The sequence below is a fragment of the Panthera leo genome, chromosome B3, assembly GCF_018350215.1.
Source record: "Panthera leo isolate Ple1 chromosome B3, P.leo_Ple1_pat1.1, whole genome shotgun sequence".
Taxonomy (NCBI): Eukaryota; Metazoa; Chordata; class Mammalia; order Carnivora; family Felidae; genus Panthera; species Panthera leo.
Window position 1 is genome coordinate 28,781,148 of NC_056684.1, and position 19,375 is coordinate 28,800,522.

At 36.9% G+C, this 19,375-nt stretch overlaps 1 protein-coding gene and 1 pseudogene across 1 annotated transcript in view; both read right to left on the reverse strand.

Moving 5' to 3' along the window:
- The window catches only part of NRG4 (neuregulin 4), a 211,700-nt gene that overhangs the window by 19,055 nt on the left and 173,270 nt on the right, over positions 1-19,375 (reverse strand). The window lies entirely within an intron of this gene.
- Positions 14,998-15,449, reverse strand: LOC122221748 (annotated as a pseudogene).

Consider the following 19,375-nt stretch of genomic DNA (forward strand, 5'->3'; position numbering starts at 1 on the left):
GTGGAGGGTGAGGAAATGGGTGAAACAGATAAAGGGGATAAAGATACACTTATCTTGATGAGCACTGAAAAATATGTGGAATTTTTGAATTATTATACTATACACCTGAAACTAATATCACACTGTATGTTAATTATACTTTAATTTTAAAAATGGATCAAAGACCTAAATGTGAGACCTGTAACTATAAATCTCTTAGAAGAAAAATGACAAAAAGTAATGGATTTGGCGATGATTCCTTGGATATGATGCCAATGTCACAAGTTATCAACAGGATGCACAAGTTGGATTTCATCAAAATTTAAAACTTTTATGTAAAGAGGACACTATTAACAGAGTGAAAAAGCAATCCATAGGAGAGGATAGCTGCAAATCATTTATCCAACGAGGAATTAATATACAGAATATAATAAAAAACTAAAATGCAACACCAAAAGACAACCCAGTTCAAAGCTATAAAAAAGACTTGAATTAAAAGGTATTCAAAGAAGTTATATAGATAGCCAATAAGCACATGAAAAGATGTTCAACATCACTAATTATAACGGAAATGTAAATTAAAACCATGAGATGGGCATTAAGGAGTACACTTGTTGTGATGAGCACTGTTACATGCAAGTGAGGAATCACTAAATTCTGCACCTGAAACTAATATTATACTGTATGTTAACTAACCGAATTTAAATAACTTTAAAAAATAAAATAGACTTAAGCATTAAAAAAACACCATGAGATACCATTTCACACTTATTAGGATAACTATTAACAACAACAACAACAACAAAACTATAATTGGCAAGGATGTGGAGAAACTGGCTTGAGGAAGAAATAGTTCACAGATGGGATGGTACATTGGGCCAGTGTTTTCTCCTTTGCCTCAACTATTTACTAGTTCAAGATTTTTGGTATTCAGAACATCCACAGCTCCAGACTACCCTACAATTCTTTATTTTCATACTACCTGAAAGTCACTATTACTTTGTTTATATTTCAGGATAACTTTACAATTGGAAAAGGCTGTCTGAAGAAATTGTCCTGGCCTAATGAATTCTTTATATTGTCCCTAATAAGATGAAAACCTCACATTCTGTGAAATCATGCCCTAAAAATGAAGCCTTATGAAGAGGTTTGGAACTTTGTAACTTAAGTGGTAACGAAAACAATAATCCTAAGTATCTATGATTATTTACACTGAGAATTAGTTGATCAATCTTTTGCAGGCTTTAAGTTGTGGGCTTGTGTTTCTTCCTTTCAGGTATAGGTTCTAGAAATCATTTCCTTTTAATAGAAAGCATTTCATTAATATTAAAAATATGATCCAGAGGTAGCCTTTTTAATAAATGCTCTTTTTGTAATCACCAGGTGAAAAGTCTTCATGGCTTATCTGTACTTGCAGCTCCCCCAGACAGCTTAGCATGGTCATAAATTAGGTGGTTTCTGAAGCACTAACCTAGCCATTCCTTGCACTTTAAGGACTTTCACCTTTTTTTCTTAGAGTCTTCATATATTGTTAAGAGTTAATTTTTTCAGTCATGAGAAAGTTTGTCTCTCTTTGCTTTAACACATTAGTTTACTATAAAAATGATGTTTGAACCAGTACAACTTCCTATCATTCCCCAACTTACCAGCTGCATATGAACTAATAAAACATGTTATGGAAACACACATATCTTGCAGAAAAGACTGTTTCATGGTATGGCAATTTCAGTCTTTTTTATTTTAAGGAAGAAAGAAGGATTAAATCCTATGATCTCTTTTACCTTATGGAGTTTCATTTTCTGCCTTTGTGACAAACAAGGAATGATTTTGTTCAGTGTGATATTTCTTCAGTGTTCTCCATGACCTATGGAAAATAAGAACTAAGATGTTTTCTCCATCTCAATTTTTCTTTATATGCATACCACCAATACATATAGTTTTATTTACATTTATAAACCCACTGTTTGTGATGTGAAGAGTTGAGGTAAGCTAGCCTAGAACATCTAAACAAGCCAGTTTCCTGCCTACAATGCTCATCAGAACACAGAAGAGTTGCATCAGCACCCCATTCAGGCCTCACAAATAGAAGTGTCCCTATCTTTCCTCACTGACTATTTTCTTTCATAGAATGAGAATACCACCACCTGCCTCACAACAGGAGTTAAGATTTCTATGAGATAACATGAAATGTCAGCCACTGTGCCTGGCATGTATAGGCATCTGATATTCATGATTATTTCATTACACTGCTTTCTTTGCATTTGAAGAGCTATACTTTCAGAACTAGAGCATTATTCCAATAGAGGGATACACAGTTACAATCTAAATGCACGGTAGGATTTCAGGCTGTGAATTTACTTAACAAACAAACATTCACAGGGTAGTTGATAAACTATTTGAATAAGGTCAAGGGGAGTTTCTTGGTGAAACTTTACAGATGAATGTGGTCCCAGACATTATCATTACAAATATAACAAAGAACAACAATGTGCAAAACCATTAAAACACATTTTACTCAATTATAAAATATAGGAACACATCTCAATCTCTTGATAACTCAAGTGATAATTTTGAACATATCACAATGCAACATCTGATAGCATCACTTAATAGTGGCATTTCTTTCGGTCTGCCTTTTTAATGTGATATATTATGTAACAGTATTTACCATTTGAATTTTTTTTTTTGAGAGAGAGAGAGAGAGAAAGCATGAACAGGGGAGGAGCAGAAGGATAGAGAGAGAGAGAATCTTAAGCAGGCTCCACCCTCAGTGCAGAGCCTGACACAGGGCTCGATCTCACAACTGTGAGATCGTGACCTATGCCAAAAGTCAAGATTCCCATGCTCAAATGACTGAGCCACCCAGGCACCCATAAATTATTTTTAAGTGTGCAGCTCAGTGGCATTTAGTACATCCACACTGTTGTGCAACCATTACCACCATCCATCTCTAGAACATTGTCATCAACCCCTACTGAAACTGTACTCATTAAGTAGTAACTCCCATTCTATTCTCAGCCCTTGGTACTACCATTCTATTTTATGTCTCTATAAATTAGATTATTCTAGATATCTAAATGGAATCATACAGTACTTATCTTTTGTGTCTGCCTTATTTCATTTACCATAATGTCTTTTCCTTTTCAAATTTTTATTTAAATTCTTCATAGTTAACATATAGTGCAATATTGGTTTCAGGAGTAAAATTCAGTGATTCATCACTTACATACAACACCCAGTGCCCATCATAACAAGTGCCCTTCATAATACTCATCACACATCTAGCCCATCTCCCATCCACTTCCCTCCATCAACCCTCAGTTTGTTTTCTATCTTTAAGTCTCTTATGGTTTGTTTCCCTCTTTTTTCTCCTATGTTCATCTGTTTTGTTTCTTAAATTCCAAACATGAGTGAAATCATATGGTATGTGCCTTTCTCTGACTTATTTCGCTTAGCATAATACACTCTAATTCTATTCATCTAATTGCAAATGGCAAGATTCCATTTTTTATGGCTGAGTAATATTCCATTGTATATATACCACGTCTTCTTTATCCATGCATCGTTTGGGCTCTCTCCATAGTCTGGCTACTGTTGATAAGGCTGCTATACACATCAGCATGCATATACCTCTTCAAATCTGTATTTTTTATTATTTTAGAGAGAGAGTGCATGAGTGGGGTAGAGGGGCAGAGAAGAAGAGAAAGAATCTTAAGCAAGCTCCATGTTCAGTCTGGAACCCATCATGAGGCTCAATCCTATGACTCTAGAATCCTGACCTGAGCCAAAACCAAGAGTCAGACACTCAACCAACTGAGCCACCCAGGTGCCCTCGAATCGATATATTTATCCTTTGGGTAAATACCTAGTAGTGCGATTGCTGGATCATATGGTAGTTCTATTTTTAACTTTTTGAGGAACCTCCATACTATTCCCCAGAGTAGCTATACCAGTTTGCATTCCTACGAACAGTGCAAGAGGGTTCCCCTTTCTCCACATCCTCACCAACACGTTTTGCTTCTTGTGTTGTTAATTGTAGCCATTCTGACACTGAGGTGGTATCTCATAGTGATTTTGTTTTGTATTTCCCTGATGATGAGTGATGTTGAACATCTTTTCATGTGTCTGTTAGCCATCTGGATGTCTTCTTTGTAAAAGTGTCTATTCGCATCTTCTGCCCATTTCTTAACTGGGTTATATGTTTTTGGGGTGTTGAGATTGATAAGTTCTTTATAAATTTTAGATACTAACCCTTTATCAGATATGTTGCTTAAAAATATTTTCTCCCATTCCATACACTGTCTTTTAGTTTTGTTGATGATTTCCTTTGCTGTGCAGATTTGTTTCTTGGTGGAAGTCCCAGTAGGTCAGTTTTGCTTTTGTTTCCTTAGCGTCTGGCAACATGTCTATAAGAAGCTGCTCAGGCCAAGGTCACAGAGGTTGCTGCCTATGTTCTCCTCTAGGATTTTGATGTTTTCCTGTCTCACATTTAGGTCTTTTTCATCCATTTTGAATTTATTTTTGTGTATGGTGTTAAGAAAGTGGTCCAGTTTCATTCTGCATGTCACCAGCCAGTTTTCCCAACACCGTTTATTGGAGAGACTGTCTTTTTTCCATTGGATATTTTTTCCTGCTTTGTCGAAGATGAGTTGACCATATAGTTCTGGGCCCATTTCTGGGTTTTCTATTCTGTTCTATTGATCTTTGTGTCTGTTTTGTGCCAGTGCCATACTGTCTTGATGACTACAGCTTTGTAATATAGCTTGAAGTCTGGAATCATGATGCCTCCAGTTGTGTTTTTCTTTTTCAGGATTGCTTTCGCTATTCAGGGTCTTTGTGGTCTCCTACAAGTTTTAAGATTGTTTGTTCTAGCTCTGTGAAAAATGCTAGTGTTTTTTGATGGGGATTGCATTAAATGTGTAGATTGCTTTGGGTAGTATAGACATTTAAACAATGTTTATTCTTCCAATTCTAGATATCTAGAGCATGGAATGCCTTTCCATTTCTTTGTGTGCTCTTCAATTTCTTTCATAAGTCCTCTATAGTTTTCAGAATACAGAATTTTAACTCTTTAGTTAGGTTTAGTATGGTTTTTGGTGCAGCTGCAAATGGGATCAATTCCTTGCTTTCTTTTTCTGCTGCTTCGTTACTTGTATATAGAAATGCCACAGATTTCTGCACATTGACTTCATATCCTGTGACTTTGCTGAATTCATGTATTCTAGAAATTTTTTGGTGGAGCTTTTGGGTTTCCTACCTATATAAAGGATCATGTTGTCTGCAAATAGTGAAAGTTGAGTCTTCTTCCTTGCTGATTTGGATGCCTTTACTTATTTCTCTTGTCTGATTGCTGAGGCTAAGACTTCCAGTAGTATGGTAAATAATAGTGGTAAGAGTGGACATCCTTGCCTTGTCCTGACCATGGAGGAAAAGCTCTCAGTTTTCCTCACTGAGAATGATGTTAGCTGTGGATCTTTCAATCACTTACCATAAAGCCCTTGCTTTCAATTGTTTAGTGTATATATCCATAAGTGGAATTGGTGGATCACAAGGTAATTCTATGTTCAGGTTTTTGAGGTGCTGAAATACTGTTTTCTAGTGTGGCCGCACCAATTTACATTTCAACAACAACCCATCAAAGTTCCAGTTTCTCCACATCCTTGCTAACACTTGTTTTCTGTTTTGTGTGGGGTTTTTTTGTTGTTGTTTATTTGTTTTTATGTTTGTAATAGCCATCCTAATGGGTGTGGAGTGGTACCCCCTGGTTTTTGATTAGCATTTCCCCAATGATTAGTGATATATTTTTTAAATGTTTATTTATTTTTGAGAGAGAGAGAGCACAAGCAGAAAGGGGCAGAGAGGGAGGGGGGAAACGGAGAATCCAAAGCAAGCTACAGACTCTGAGCTGTCAGTGCAGAGTCCGATGCAAGGCTCGAAACTGTGAGATCATGACTTTAGCCTAAGTCAGACACTTAACTGACTGAGCCACCCAGCCACCCCTCCAATGATTAATGATATTGAGAATCTTTTCATGTGCTTTTTGGCCATGTGTATATTTTTGAAGAAATGTCTATTCAAGCCCTTTGCCCATTTTTGAATTATGTTGATTTGTTGTTGAGTTTTAGGAGTTCTAGCTTATGTGTTCTGGATACAAATCCCTTATCAGATATATGATTTATAAACATTTTCTCCAATTTCCTGGTTTGCAGTTTTACTTTGTTGATAACATATTTTGATGCATAAAAGTTTGTAATGTTAATAAAGTCCAATTTATCTAATTTTTCTTTTGTTGCCTGTGATTTTTTTTTTTTTTTCTCTTTATATACTGACAGGTTTTTTTTTTTTTTTTTTTAATTATTATTATTTATTTATTTATTTATTTATTTTTTTTAATATATGAAATTTCTGTCAAATTGGTTTCCATACAACACCCAGTGCTCATCCCAAAAGGTGCCCTCCTCAATACCCATCACCCACCCTGCCCTCCCTCCCACCCCCCATCAACCCTCAGTTTGTTCTCAGTTTTTAACAGTCTCTTATGCTTTGGCTCTCTCCCACTCTAACCTCTTTTTTTTTTTTTTTTTTTTTTTCCTTCCCCTCCCCCATGGGTTTCTGTTATGTTTCTCAGGATCCACATAAGAGTGAAACCATATGGTATCTGTCTTTCTCTGTATGTGTTGCCTGTGATTTTTATGTCATATCTAAGAAATCATTGTCAAATCCATTTTCATGAAGCCTTTCCCCTATGATTGCTTCTAAGATTGCTTCTAAGCTTTTTTAGCTCTTATGTTAGATCTTTTCCCAAGTAAGAGTCCAACTTCATTCATCCCTTTGCACATGGACATCCAGGTTTCTCAGCACTGTTTGTTGAAAAGCTGACGGGCTTTCTTTAAAACAACTTTACTGAGGTATAATTTACATCTTATAAATTCACCTTTTCAAAGTATACAATTCAACAAAGTTTAGTAATTTAGAGTTGTGCAACCATCACCACAATCCACTTGCAGATAATAATACCATCACCCTTAAAAGATCTCATTGCCCCTTTGCAATCACACCCCATTCCAACCTGGAACCCTGGGAAACCACTTGCATAGTAACTTCAAGGTTCATCCATGTTGTAGCGTCTATTTTACTATAAATGTAAGCTTACCAATGTGTGGTCTTTTGCATGCGGTATCAGTAAAATGGAGATTTATCCATGTTATACCATGTATCAGTAGTTTGTTCCTTTTAATAGCTGAACAGTATTTCACTTCATAGATACACTATATTTTATTTATCTACTAACTGGTTGATGAGTATTTGGATTATTTTCACTTTTTGGTTATTATGAAAAATGCCACTATGAAAATCATATTCAAGTCTTTTCTTTGTATGGATATGCGTTTTCATTTATTTTGGGTAGTTATCTAGGGAAGGGATTACTGGGTGATACAATAAATGTATCTATACACACTGCCAAACTGTTTTTCAAAGTGTCTATACCATTTTTAATTCTCATCAGCTATGTGTTCCAGTTTCCCACATCCTTACCACTAGTTGTTAACAATTTGATGATAGCAGTGTTAGTAATAATTTCTATCTCCCAGGGCACCTGGGCAGCTCAGTCAGTTAAGCGTCGGACTTCGGCTCAGGTCACGATCTCCCGTTTTGTGGGTTCAAGCCTTGTGTCTGACTCTATGCTGACAGCTCAGAGCCTGGAGCCTGCTTCAGATTCTGTGTCTCCCTTTCTCTCTGCCCCTCCCCCACTTGCACTCTGTCTCTGTCTCTCAAAAATATACATAAAAAATTTCTATGTCCCTTATGACTAATGATGTCAAGTATCTTTTTGTGTGATTATTAGCTATTTGTATATTTTATTTGATAAAATGCTTATTCGAATATATTGTCCAAATTTTTTCTTTTTTTGAGGGGGAGAAAGGGAAAGATGAGGAGAGGGAGGGAGAGAGACAGAGAGAGAGAGAGAGAGATATTGGGCAAAGAGGGAAGACAGAGAATCTTAAGAAGTCTGCACACTCAGTGCAGAGCCAACACGGGGCTCCATCGCACAACCCTGTGATCATGAACTGAGCCAAAAACAAGAGTCGGGCGTTCAGCCTGAACCACACAGGCTTCCCATATTTTGCCCAAATCTTAATGGGGTTGAAAGAATTCTCATTGAGTTGAAAGAATTCCTTATTCCTCTGACTACAGGTCATTTATCAGATATATGATTTGCAAATATTTTCTCCAAGATAGGGGCTGGTCTTTTTATATTTATGATGGTATATTTTAAAAATTTTGTTTAATGTTTATTTATTTTTGAGAGAGAATGAGAGCACAAGTGGGGGAGGGCAGAGAGGGAGACACAGAATCCAAAGCAGGCTCTAGGCTCTGAGCTGTCAAGCACAGGGTGGAACGTGGGACCCAAACCCATGAACTGTGAGATCATGACCTGAGCCAAAGTCAGACCCTTAAATGACTGAGCCACTCAGGCACTCCTATAATGGTGTCTTTTTAAGCACTAAATGAAGTCCAGTTTATGGTCCAATGATGAAGTCCAATTTTTTTTGTATCAGTTGTGCTTTTCTCTTTTTTTTCTTTTTTTTTTTTTTAAGGACAGAGGTGTGCTTTTTTTTTTTCAATATATGAAATTTATTGTCAGATTGGTTTCCATACAACACCCAGTGCTCATCCCAAAAGATGCCCTCTTCAATACCCATCACCCACCAGCCCCTCCCTCCCACCCCCCATCAACCCTCAGTTTGTTCTCAGTTTTTAAGAATCTCTTATGATTTGGCTCTCTCCCACTCTAACCTCTTTTTTTTTTCCTTCCCCTCCCCCATGGGTTTCTGTTAAGTTTCTCAGGATCCACATAATGAGTGAAAACATATGGTATCTTTCTCTGTATGGTTTACTTCACTTAGCATAACACTCTCCAGTTCCATCCACATTGCTACAAAGGGCCATGTTTCATTCTTTCTCATTGCCACCTAGTACTCCACTGTGTATATAAACCACAATTTCTTCATTCATCAGTTGATGGACATTTAGGCTCTTTCCACAATTTGGCTATTGTTGAGAGTGCTGCTATAAACATTGGGGTACAAGTGCCCCTATGCATCAGTACTCCTGTATCCTTTGGGTAAATTCCTAGCAGTGCTACTGGTGGGTCATAGGGTAAGTCTATTTTTAATTTTTTGAGGAAGCTCCACACTGTTTTCCAGAGTGGCTGCACCAATTTGCATTCCCACCAACAGTGCAAGAGAGTTCCCGTCTCTCCACATCCTCTCCAGCATCTATAGTCTCATGATTTGTTCATTTTAGCCACTCTGACTGGTGTGAGGTGGTATCTCAGTGTGGTTTTGATTTGTATTTCCCTGATGAGGAGCAACGTTGAGCATCTTTTCATATGCCTGTTGGCCATCTGGATGTCTTCTTTAGAGAAGTGTCTATTCATGTTTTCTGCCCATTTCTTCACTGGATTATTTGTTTTTCTGGTGTGGAGTTTGGTGAGCTCTTTATAGATTTTGGATACTAGCCCTTTGTCCAATATGTCATTTGCAAATATCTTTTCCCATTCCGTTGGTTGCCTTTTAGTTTTGTTGATTGTTTCCTTTGCTGTGCAGAAGCTCTTTATCTTCATGAGGTCCCAATAGTTCATTTTTGCTTTTAATTCCCTTGCCTTTGGGGATGTGTCAGGTAAGAAATTGCTGTGGCTGAGGTCAGAGAGGTCTTTTCCTGCTTTCTCCTCTAGGGTTTTGATGGTTTCCTGTCTCACATTCAGGTCCTTTATCCATTTTGAGTTTATTTTTGTGAATGGTGTGAGGAAGTGGTGTAGTTTCAACCTTCTGCATGTTGTTGTCCAGTTCTCCCAGCAGCATTTGTTAAAGAGACTGTCTTTTTTCCATAGGATATTCTTTCCTGCTTTGTCAAAGATGAGTTGGCCATACGTTTGTGGATCTAGTTCTGGGGTTTCTATTCTATTCCATTGGTCTATGTGTCTGTTTTTGTGCCAGTACCATGCTGTCTTTATGATTACAGCTTTGTAGTAGAGTGTAGTTGAATCAGTTATCAAAAATCTCCCAACAAATAACAGTCCAGGACCAGATACCTTCCCAGGGGAGTTCTACCAGATGTTTAAAGCAGAGATAATACCTATCCTTCTCAAGCTATTCCAAAAAATAGAAAGGGAAGGAAAACTTCCAGACTCATTCTATGAAGCCAGCATTACTTTGATTCCTAAACCAGACAGAGACCCAGTAGAAAAAGAGAACTACAGGCCAATATCCCTGATGAATATGGATGCAAAAATTCTCAATAAGATATTAGCAAATCGAATTCAACAGCATATAAAAAGAATTATTCACCATGATCAAGTGGGATTCATTCCTGGGATGCAGGGCTGGTTCAACATTCTCAAATCAATCAACGTGATACATCACATTAATAAAAGAAAGAACCATATGATCCTGTCAATCGATGCAGAAAAAGCATTTGACAAAATTCAGCAACTTTCTTAATAAAAACCCTTGAGAAAGTCGGGATAGAAGGAACATACTTAAACATCATAAAAGCCATTTATGAAAAGCCCACAGCTAATATCATCCTCAATGGGGAAAAACTGAGAGCTTTTTCCCTGAGATCAGGAACACCACAGGGATGTCCACTCTCACCGCTGTTGTTTAACATAGTGTTGGAAGTCAGCAGACAACAAAAGGAAATCAAAGGCATCCAAATTGGCAAAGATGAAGTTAAGCTTTCACTTTTTGCAGATGACATGCTATTAAACATGGAAAACCCGACAGACTCCACCAAAAGTCTGCTAGAACTGATACATGAATTCAGAAAAGTTGCAAGATACAAAATCAATGTACAGAAATCAGTTGCATTCTTATACACTAATAATGAAGCAACAGAAAGACAAAGAAACTGATCCCATTCACAATTGCACCAAGAATCATAAAATACCTAGGAATAAACCTAACCAAAGATGTAAAAGATCTGTATGCTGAAAACTATAGAAAGCTTATGAAGGAAATTGAAGAAGATATAAAGAAATGGAAAAACTTTCGTGCTCATGGGTTGGGAGAACAAATATTGTTAAAATATCAATACTAAGCAAAGCTATCTACACATTCAATGCAATCCCAATCAAAATTGCAGCAGCATTCTTCTCGAAGCTAGAACAAGCAATCCTAAAATTCATATGGAACCACAAAAGGCCCCGAATAGCCAAAGTAATTTTGAGGAAGAAGACCAAAGCGGGCGGCATCACAATCCTAGACTTTACCCTCTACTCAGTTGTGCTTTTCTTACATACCTAAAAATTTTTGCTTCATCTAACATCACAAATACTTCCTAGGTTTTCTTCTAAGAATTTTCTTCTAAGGTTTTTTTTTAGAGTTTTATAGTTTTAGCTCTTACATTTACAACCAATTTGAGTTATTTTTTATGTATCATAAAGATCTAAATTCATCTTTTTACATGTGGCTATCCAACTGTCCCAGCATAATTTTTTGAAAAGATTATCCTTTCCATTCTGAATTGCCTTGGCTCCTTTGTTAAAAATCAATTGAGTCTATTTCTAGATCCATTTGTTTATCTTGACGCCAATAGCACTGTGTCTTGATTACTTACTGGAGCTTTGTAGTAAGATGTGAAATCAGACACTATGAAGCATCCTCACTTTTGTTTTTCAAAACTGATTTTGCTCGTCTCGTTCCTTCAAATTTCCATATGAATTTTAGAATTAGCTTGTTAATTCCTACAAACACTCGCTAGGATTTTGATTGGCATAACATTGCATCTTTAGATCGATTTAAGAACTGACATCTTAAGTATATTGAGTTTTACAAACCCATGAACATGGTTTATCACTCCATTTATTTTGCTCTTTGTTTCATTTTTATCAGCAAAGGTTTTAGTTTTCAGTATATAGGCCTTTCTCATCTTTTGTCAAACATTTTTTCTGTCCCCTCCTGTCTCGTGTCTGTCTCATTCAGAGACTCCAATTAACCCTATATTATGCCACCTGAAGTTGTTGCACAGCATTACATAATGTTCTCTTCATTAAAAAATGTAATAATTTCTATTACTGTATATTCAAGTTTAGCAATCTTTTCTTATATAGTGTATGATCTGATGTTAATACCATTCACTGTTTTTCATCTCATATACTAATTTTCATCTCTGGAAGTTCAACTTGATTTTTTAAAATATATATCTTCCATATTCCTACTTAGCTTTTGAATACATGGGATACATTTATAATAACTGTTTAATGTGTTTGCCTGCTAACTCTAAGATTTGTAGTAGTTCTGGATCAGTTTCAACTTATTAATTTTTCTTACTTTGAACACATGTCCTGCTTCTTTGCAGTTTGCAAATTTTCTTTTTAACCTATCTTTGACTGTATTAAATTTACTTTTAATAAAAATTTAATATATTTAAAGTATACAGCACATTTTAATATAAATATGTAGGAAAATGATTACTAAAGTCAAGCTAATTAACATATCCATCTCACATAGTTATCATTCTATTTCTTTTTGGTGAGATCACCTGAAATCTATATCTTAGCAAATTTCCAGTATAAAATAGAGTATTATTAACTGCAGTCATCATACTTGTACATTAGGTTTCTCAACTTATTTATCCTACATAACTGCAACTTTTTACTGGTTGACCAGTATCTCCCAACCTCTTCACCCCTGGTAACTACCATTCTTCTACTCTCTTCTCTCTTTTTGTATATTTCACATATACGTGAGATCATGTACTATTTTTCTCTCTGGCTGACTTATTTTACTTAGCACAATGTTCTCTGAAGTCTATCCAAGATGTCACAAATCCCAGGAACTTCTTTCTAAAGGCTGAATAGGGGCGCCTGGGTTGCTCAGTTGGTTAAGCGTCCGACTTCAGCTCAGGTCACGATCTCGTGGTCTGTGGGTTCGAGCCCCACGTCAGGCTCTGGGCTGATGGCTCAGAGCCTGGAGCCTGCTTCCGATTCTGTGTCTCCCCCTCTCTCTGCCCCTCCCCCGTTCATGCTCTGTCTCTCTCTGTCTCAAAAATAAATTTAAAAAAAACGTCAAAAAAAATTAAAGGCTGAATAATGTTCCATTGTATATATATGCTACCATTCTTCTATTCATCTAGTGGGGGAATAGGTGCTACTTACATAAATGGGTTAGAAAAAAGCTTAGGGTGGAAAGCTGCTCCCACAGGGTGAAAACACCCAAAGTTAGCTAGTGAGATATTGTAATGGGATCACAAGTAATTTGTTATATGACCTGCAGGAAATTACTTTCCATCTGACACCAATATACTATTGTACTCTGATCACAAACTCCACTTGCACCCCAGACCCTTTGCTTCTTACACATACAAGTTAATGATTACTGTCTGATTGTTTTCTTCACGTTCACCATGTTCACACATACGATCGTGTTTTCTTCACATTCACCATGTGGGTAAGATCTTGTGAGCTCAATAAATACAGAGACAAACCACCATACCAGGCCCTTGTCTCCTCCCAGACATTAGCCTCTCTTGTATTCAATTCTGCATCTACTCTCCTGCTGGACAAGAGAGAACTCCAGACTCATAGTCTGGGACACATCTGCAAATGGAAACAGGTTTTTTCCATTTCTTAGCTATCGTGAATAATGCTGCAAAAAACATGGGAGCACAACCGTCTCTTTTGAGGTATTGATTTCATTTCCCATATACCCAGAAGAATTGCTGGATTACATTATAGTCCTTTTTTTTTAATGTTACTTATTTTTGAGAAAGAGAGCATTAACAGGGGAGGGGCAGAAAGAGGGGGATAGAGGATCTGAAGCAGGCTCCATGCTGACAGCAGTGAGCCTGATGTGGAGCTCAAACCCATGAACTGCGAGATCATGACCTGAGCTGAAGTCAGATGCTCAACCGACTGAGCCACCCAGCTGCCCCTACAGTCCCATTTTTCATTTTTTGAGGAACCTCCATAATGTTTTCCATAACGGCTGAGTCAATTTACATTCCTACTAACAGTGTACAAGGGTGCCCTTTTCTCCACATCCTCACCAACATTTATCTTTTATCTTTTTACAAAAGCCACCCTAACAGGTATGAGATAATATTTCATTATGGTTTTGATTTGGATTTCCCTGATGATTAGTAATGTTGAGCACTTTTCATATACCTGTCAGCCATTTGTATGTCTTCTTTAAAAAAAAAAAGTCTATTCAGGTTCTTTGCACATTTTTTGGATCACATTTACAAAGGAAAAAAAAACTTCTGGATTAAGTCTGTAAAGTTGTGTGTTTTTTTTGTCTTCTTTGACTCTATATTAAGATGCAATTAGTTCTATGACACTCATTAATGAGAGAGAGGAATCGTACTTAAATTTCTTAAGGTTAAAACAAAACACCTATAATTAATTCATAAGAAATCCTACATTGAGGGGCACTTGGGTGGCTCAGTTGGTTAAGCTGACTCTTGATTTTGACTCAGGTCAGGACCCCACGGTTAGTGAGTTTGAGCCCCACATGGGGCTCTGTGCTGACAGTGCACAGTCTGCTTGGGATTCTCTCTCTCCCTCTCTTGTGTTCACTCTCTCTCTCTCTCTCAAAATAAATAAATAGTGCACCTGGGTGGCTAAGTTGGTTGAGCATCCAATTTCAGCTCAGGCCATGATCTTGCAGTTTGTGAGCTTGAGCCCCACATGAGGGTTGCTGCTGTCAGGGCAGAGCCAGCTTCAGTTCCTCTGTCCCCCTCTCTCTCTGTCCCTCCCCTGCTCACTCTCCCTCTCAAAAATAAAAAAAAAAACATTAAAAATAGATAAAAACTTTAAAAAATACATCCTACATTTAAAATCCTATGCATGACTATTTCATAAACATTTATTTTATTATTATTTCTTATTAATACAGTATTTGTTTTCCCTAAGCCAACCACTTTCCCCAGTTGGCTTGGGGAGGTACAGGAAGAAGACTATTCAGGGTAAATGAAACACAGAAAAAAGACCTATCAGAGGCAGAGACGGCTCCTTCACATGCTAAGGAGTATGAGAAAGGCCACCATCAGGTAAAATAATCCATGTCTGAGAGGACAAAGCCCAGAATGGTGTAGGAGAAGAGGTGTTGCTTCAGAGAAGGGTTTCTGGCATAACCAATGATGAAACTCCTAAACACAGTCCCATTTCTAACCCCAGAGCCAGCCACCCCCACTGTGGAAGTTCGAACTTGGCTGCACTGTATCAATGTCCTGTGAAATGATGCTGGCTTGGAAACTGCACCTAGGTATAAATGAGGTCAGGTGACATGGGGCTGCCAAGCTGCTGAAGCTTTCATCTGTCAGTGATCGGCTCAACAGCTGAAAAGTGTTCCTGACCAAGAAGGGAGTTGAGACAAACTTTGTGCAGGCATACATTTTCAGGGGAGGAGGGCTGTAGCAGGAAAGCTGCTCCTAGTGCAGAGAAGACAGATATAGACAGTTATTTTAGTATTTCATCTACCTAAAATAATAGGGATGAAAGGCAAACACATACATTTTCCTCAAAAACAAAGAAGAGCTAAAGATGTTGAAGGGCCACATTTTTAAATTGGATTAGTTGAGGGGCTCCTGGGTGGTTCAGTCAGTTAAGCATCTGGCCCTTGATTTCAGCTCAGGTCATGATCTCACCGTTTGTGAGTTTGAGCCCCACATGGGGCTCTGTGCTGACAGTGCAGAGCCTGCTTGGGATTCTCTTTCTCCCTCTCTCTCTGCCCCTTCCCAACTTGGGTGCACAAGTGCGTGCTCTCTCTCTCTCTCTCTCTCTCTCTCTCTTTCTCAAAATAAATAAACTTTAAAAAATTGGATTAGTTGATTTTTTGCTATTGAGTTGTACAAGTTTCTTATATATATATATATATATATATATATATATATATATATATATATACACACACATTGGTGCTTCACCCCTTATCTCACCCCTTATCTCAAGTATTTTCTCCTACTCCTTAGGCTATATTCTCGTTTTATTAATTGTTTCTTTGGTTGTGCAGAAACTTTTATATTTGATGAAGTCCCATGGTACTCTATATAGAAAACCCAAAAGACTCCACAAAAAAATTGTTAGAACTGATACATGAATTCAGTAAAGGTGCAGTATACAAAATTGACATGCAGAAATCTGTTGTATTTCTAAACACCAATAATGAAGCAGCAGAAAGAGAAATTAAGGGGGCACCTGGGTGGCTCAGTTGGTTAAGCATCTGACTTCAGCTCAGGCCATGATCTCACAGTTTGTGAGTTCGAGCCCCATGCCAGGCTCTGTGCTGACAGCTCAGAGCCTGGAGCCTGCTTCAGATTCTGTCTCCCTCATTCTCTGCCCCTCCCCCACTTGCGTTCTGTTTCTCTCTCTCAAAAATAAACATTAAAAAATGTTTTAATTAAAAAAAAGAAATTAAGGGATTATTTACAATTACACCAAGAGCAATAAGATACCTAGGAATAAACCTAACCAAAGATCTGAAAGACCTATACTCTGAAAACCAGAAAGCACTGATAAAAGAAAATGAAAAGTACACAAAGAAATGGAAAGATTTTCCATACTCATGGATCAGAAGAACAAATACTGTTAAAATGTCTATACTACCCAAAGCAATCTACACATTTAATGTAATCTTTATCAAATTACCAGCAGCATTTTTCACAGAGGTAGAACAAACAATTCTAAAATTTGTATGGAACCACAAAGACCATGAATAGCCAAAACAATCCTAAAAAAGAAATGCAAAGCTGGTGGCATCACAATTTTGGACTTCAAGTTTACTACAAAGCTGTACCTGTAGTGTATGTAGTAGCACAAAAAGAGACACAAAGATAAATAGAACAGAATAGAAAGCCCAGAAATGGACCCACAACTATATGGTCAACCTTCGACAAAGCAGAAAAGAATATCCAATGGAAAAAAGACAGTCTCTTCAACCAAAGTGTTGGGAAAACTGGACAGCATAATGTAAAAGGATGAAACTGGACCATTTTCTTACACCATACACAAAAATGGATTAAAGACCTAAATGTGAGACAGGAAACCATAAAAAAAAATCCTAGTGGAGAAAACAAGCAGTAGTAACCTCTTTGACATTGGCCACAGCAACTTTTTTCCAGATATGTCTCCTGAGGCAAGGGAAACAAAAGCAAAAATAAACTATCAGGACTGTACATAAAAAACTTATGCACAGTGAAGTAAACAATCAACAACACTATAAGGCAATCTACTGAATGGGAGAAGATATTAGCAAATCACATATCCCATAAATGGTTAGTGTCCAAAATCTATAAGGAATTGATACATGTCAACACCCATAAAACAAATAATCCAACTGGAAAAGGGCAGAAGACATGAATAGACATTTTTCCAAAAGACACATAGATGGCCAATGGACACATGAAAAGATGCTCAACTATCACTCACCATCAGGGAAATACAGATCAAAACCACAGTGAGATACCACCTCACACCAGTCAAAATTAACAACACAGAAAAACAGATGTTGGTGAGGATGCAGAGAAAGAGGAACCCTTTTATACTTTGGTGGGAATGCAAACTGGTGCAGCCACTGGAGAACAGTATGGAGGTTCCTCAAAAAGTTAAAAATATAACTACCCTAACATCCAGCAATTGCACTACTAGATATTTACCCAAAGAATACAAAAACCCTAATTCAAAGGGATACATGCACCCCAATGTTTATTGCAATATTATCTACAATAGCCAAATTATGGAAAGAGCCCAAGTGTCCAAGAACTGAGGAATGGATAAAGAAGAAGTGGTTTTTATACAATGGAATGTTAGCCATAAAAAAGAATGAAATCTTGCCATTTGCAATGATGTGGATGGAGCTAGAAAGTATTATGCTAATAAGCAAAATAAATCAGTCAGAGAAGAACAATATCATATGATTTCACCCATATGTGGAATTTAAGAAACAAAACAAATGACCATAAAGAAAAAAAACGGAGAGGCAAACCAAGAAACAGAATCTTAACTATAGAGGAAAAAACTTATGGTTACCAGAGGGGAGTTGGGGGGTGGGGGATGGGTGAAATAGGTGATGGGGATTAGGAGTGTACTTGTGATGAGCACCAGGTGTTGTATGTAAGTGTTGAATCACCATATTGTACACCCGAAGCTAATATTACACTGTATGTTAACTAACTGGAATATGAATATTATAAAAATTCCTTGACTGTAAATGCTTGATTTAGTTTTGTGCTCTTGATTCTGTTCCATTGGTCTACATATGTGTTTTAATTACAATAACTTTGTAATATAATTTGAAGACATGAAATGTAATGCCTCCAACTTGCTTTTTCTTTCTCAAGATTGCTTTGGCTATTCAGGGTCTTTTGTGGCTCCAAATTTTAGGTTGTTTTTTTTTCTACTTCTGTGAAAAACACTATTGGAATTTTGATAGCAATTTCATTAAATCTGTATATCACCCTGGGTAGTATAGACATTTTAACAATATTAATTCTTCCAATCCGTGAACATGGGATATCTTTGCATTTTTGTGTCTTTGATTTCTCTTATAAATATTTTATAGTTTTCAATGTATAGATCTTTGGCCTCCTTGCTTAAATTTATTTCTAAGTAATGATTTTGGTGGTATTACAAATAGAATTGTTTTGTTGATTTCCTTCCTTTTCAAATAGATCATTTTTGGTATAATGAATTATAATTTTTCTTACATGTTTTTTTGTATCCTGCAAATTTACTGAAGCCATTTATTAGTTCTAATAGTTTATTAATGGAGTATTTAGGGTTTTCTACATATAAAATCATATCGCTTGCAAACAGATAATTTATTCCTTTTAGATAGGATGCCATTATTAAAAAAAAAGTCTGGTTGCTCTGCTAGTACTTCCAGTGTGAAAGTGAACATCCTTGCCTTGTACTGGAAAAGTACAAGAGACAAAATGATCAGTTTTTTCCCATTGATAATGATGTTGGTTGTGGAATTTTCATAAATGGTCTTTATCTATGTTGAGGAAATTTCCTCTATACCTATTTTCTTGAGAATTTTTATCATTAATGGATGTTGAACTTTGTCAACTACTTTTTCTGCATCTAATGTGGTTATTGTGTGGTTTTTATCTTTATTCTGTTAATGTAGTCTTTCACATTGATTTCATATGTTAAACCAACAGGTTGGTAAGTTTTGATTGGATGCAAGGCAGTGAATTGTACCTGTTGGGTATTGGGTTTTTTGTTTGTTTGGTGTGTGTGTGTGTGTGTGTGCGTGTGTTTGTTTTTGTTGTTATTGCTGTCTTACTGATATTTAATCTGGGATGCAGTTATTTGGAAATTTTTGAGGTTTGTCAGGCAGGGCTGGAACAGTGCTTAAATATAGGGCTAATTATTCCCCTTTACTGGGGA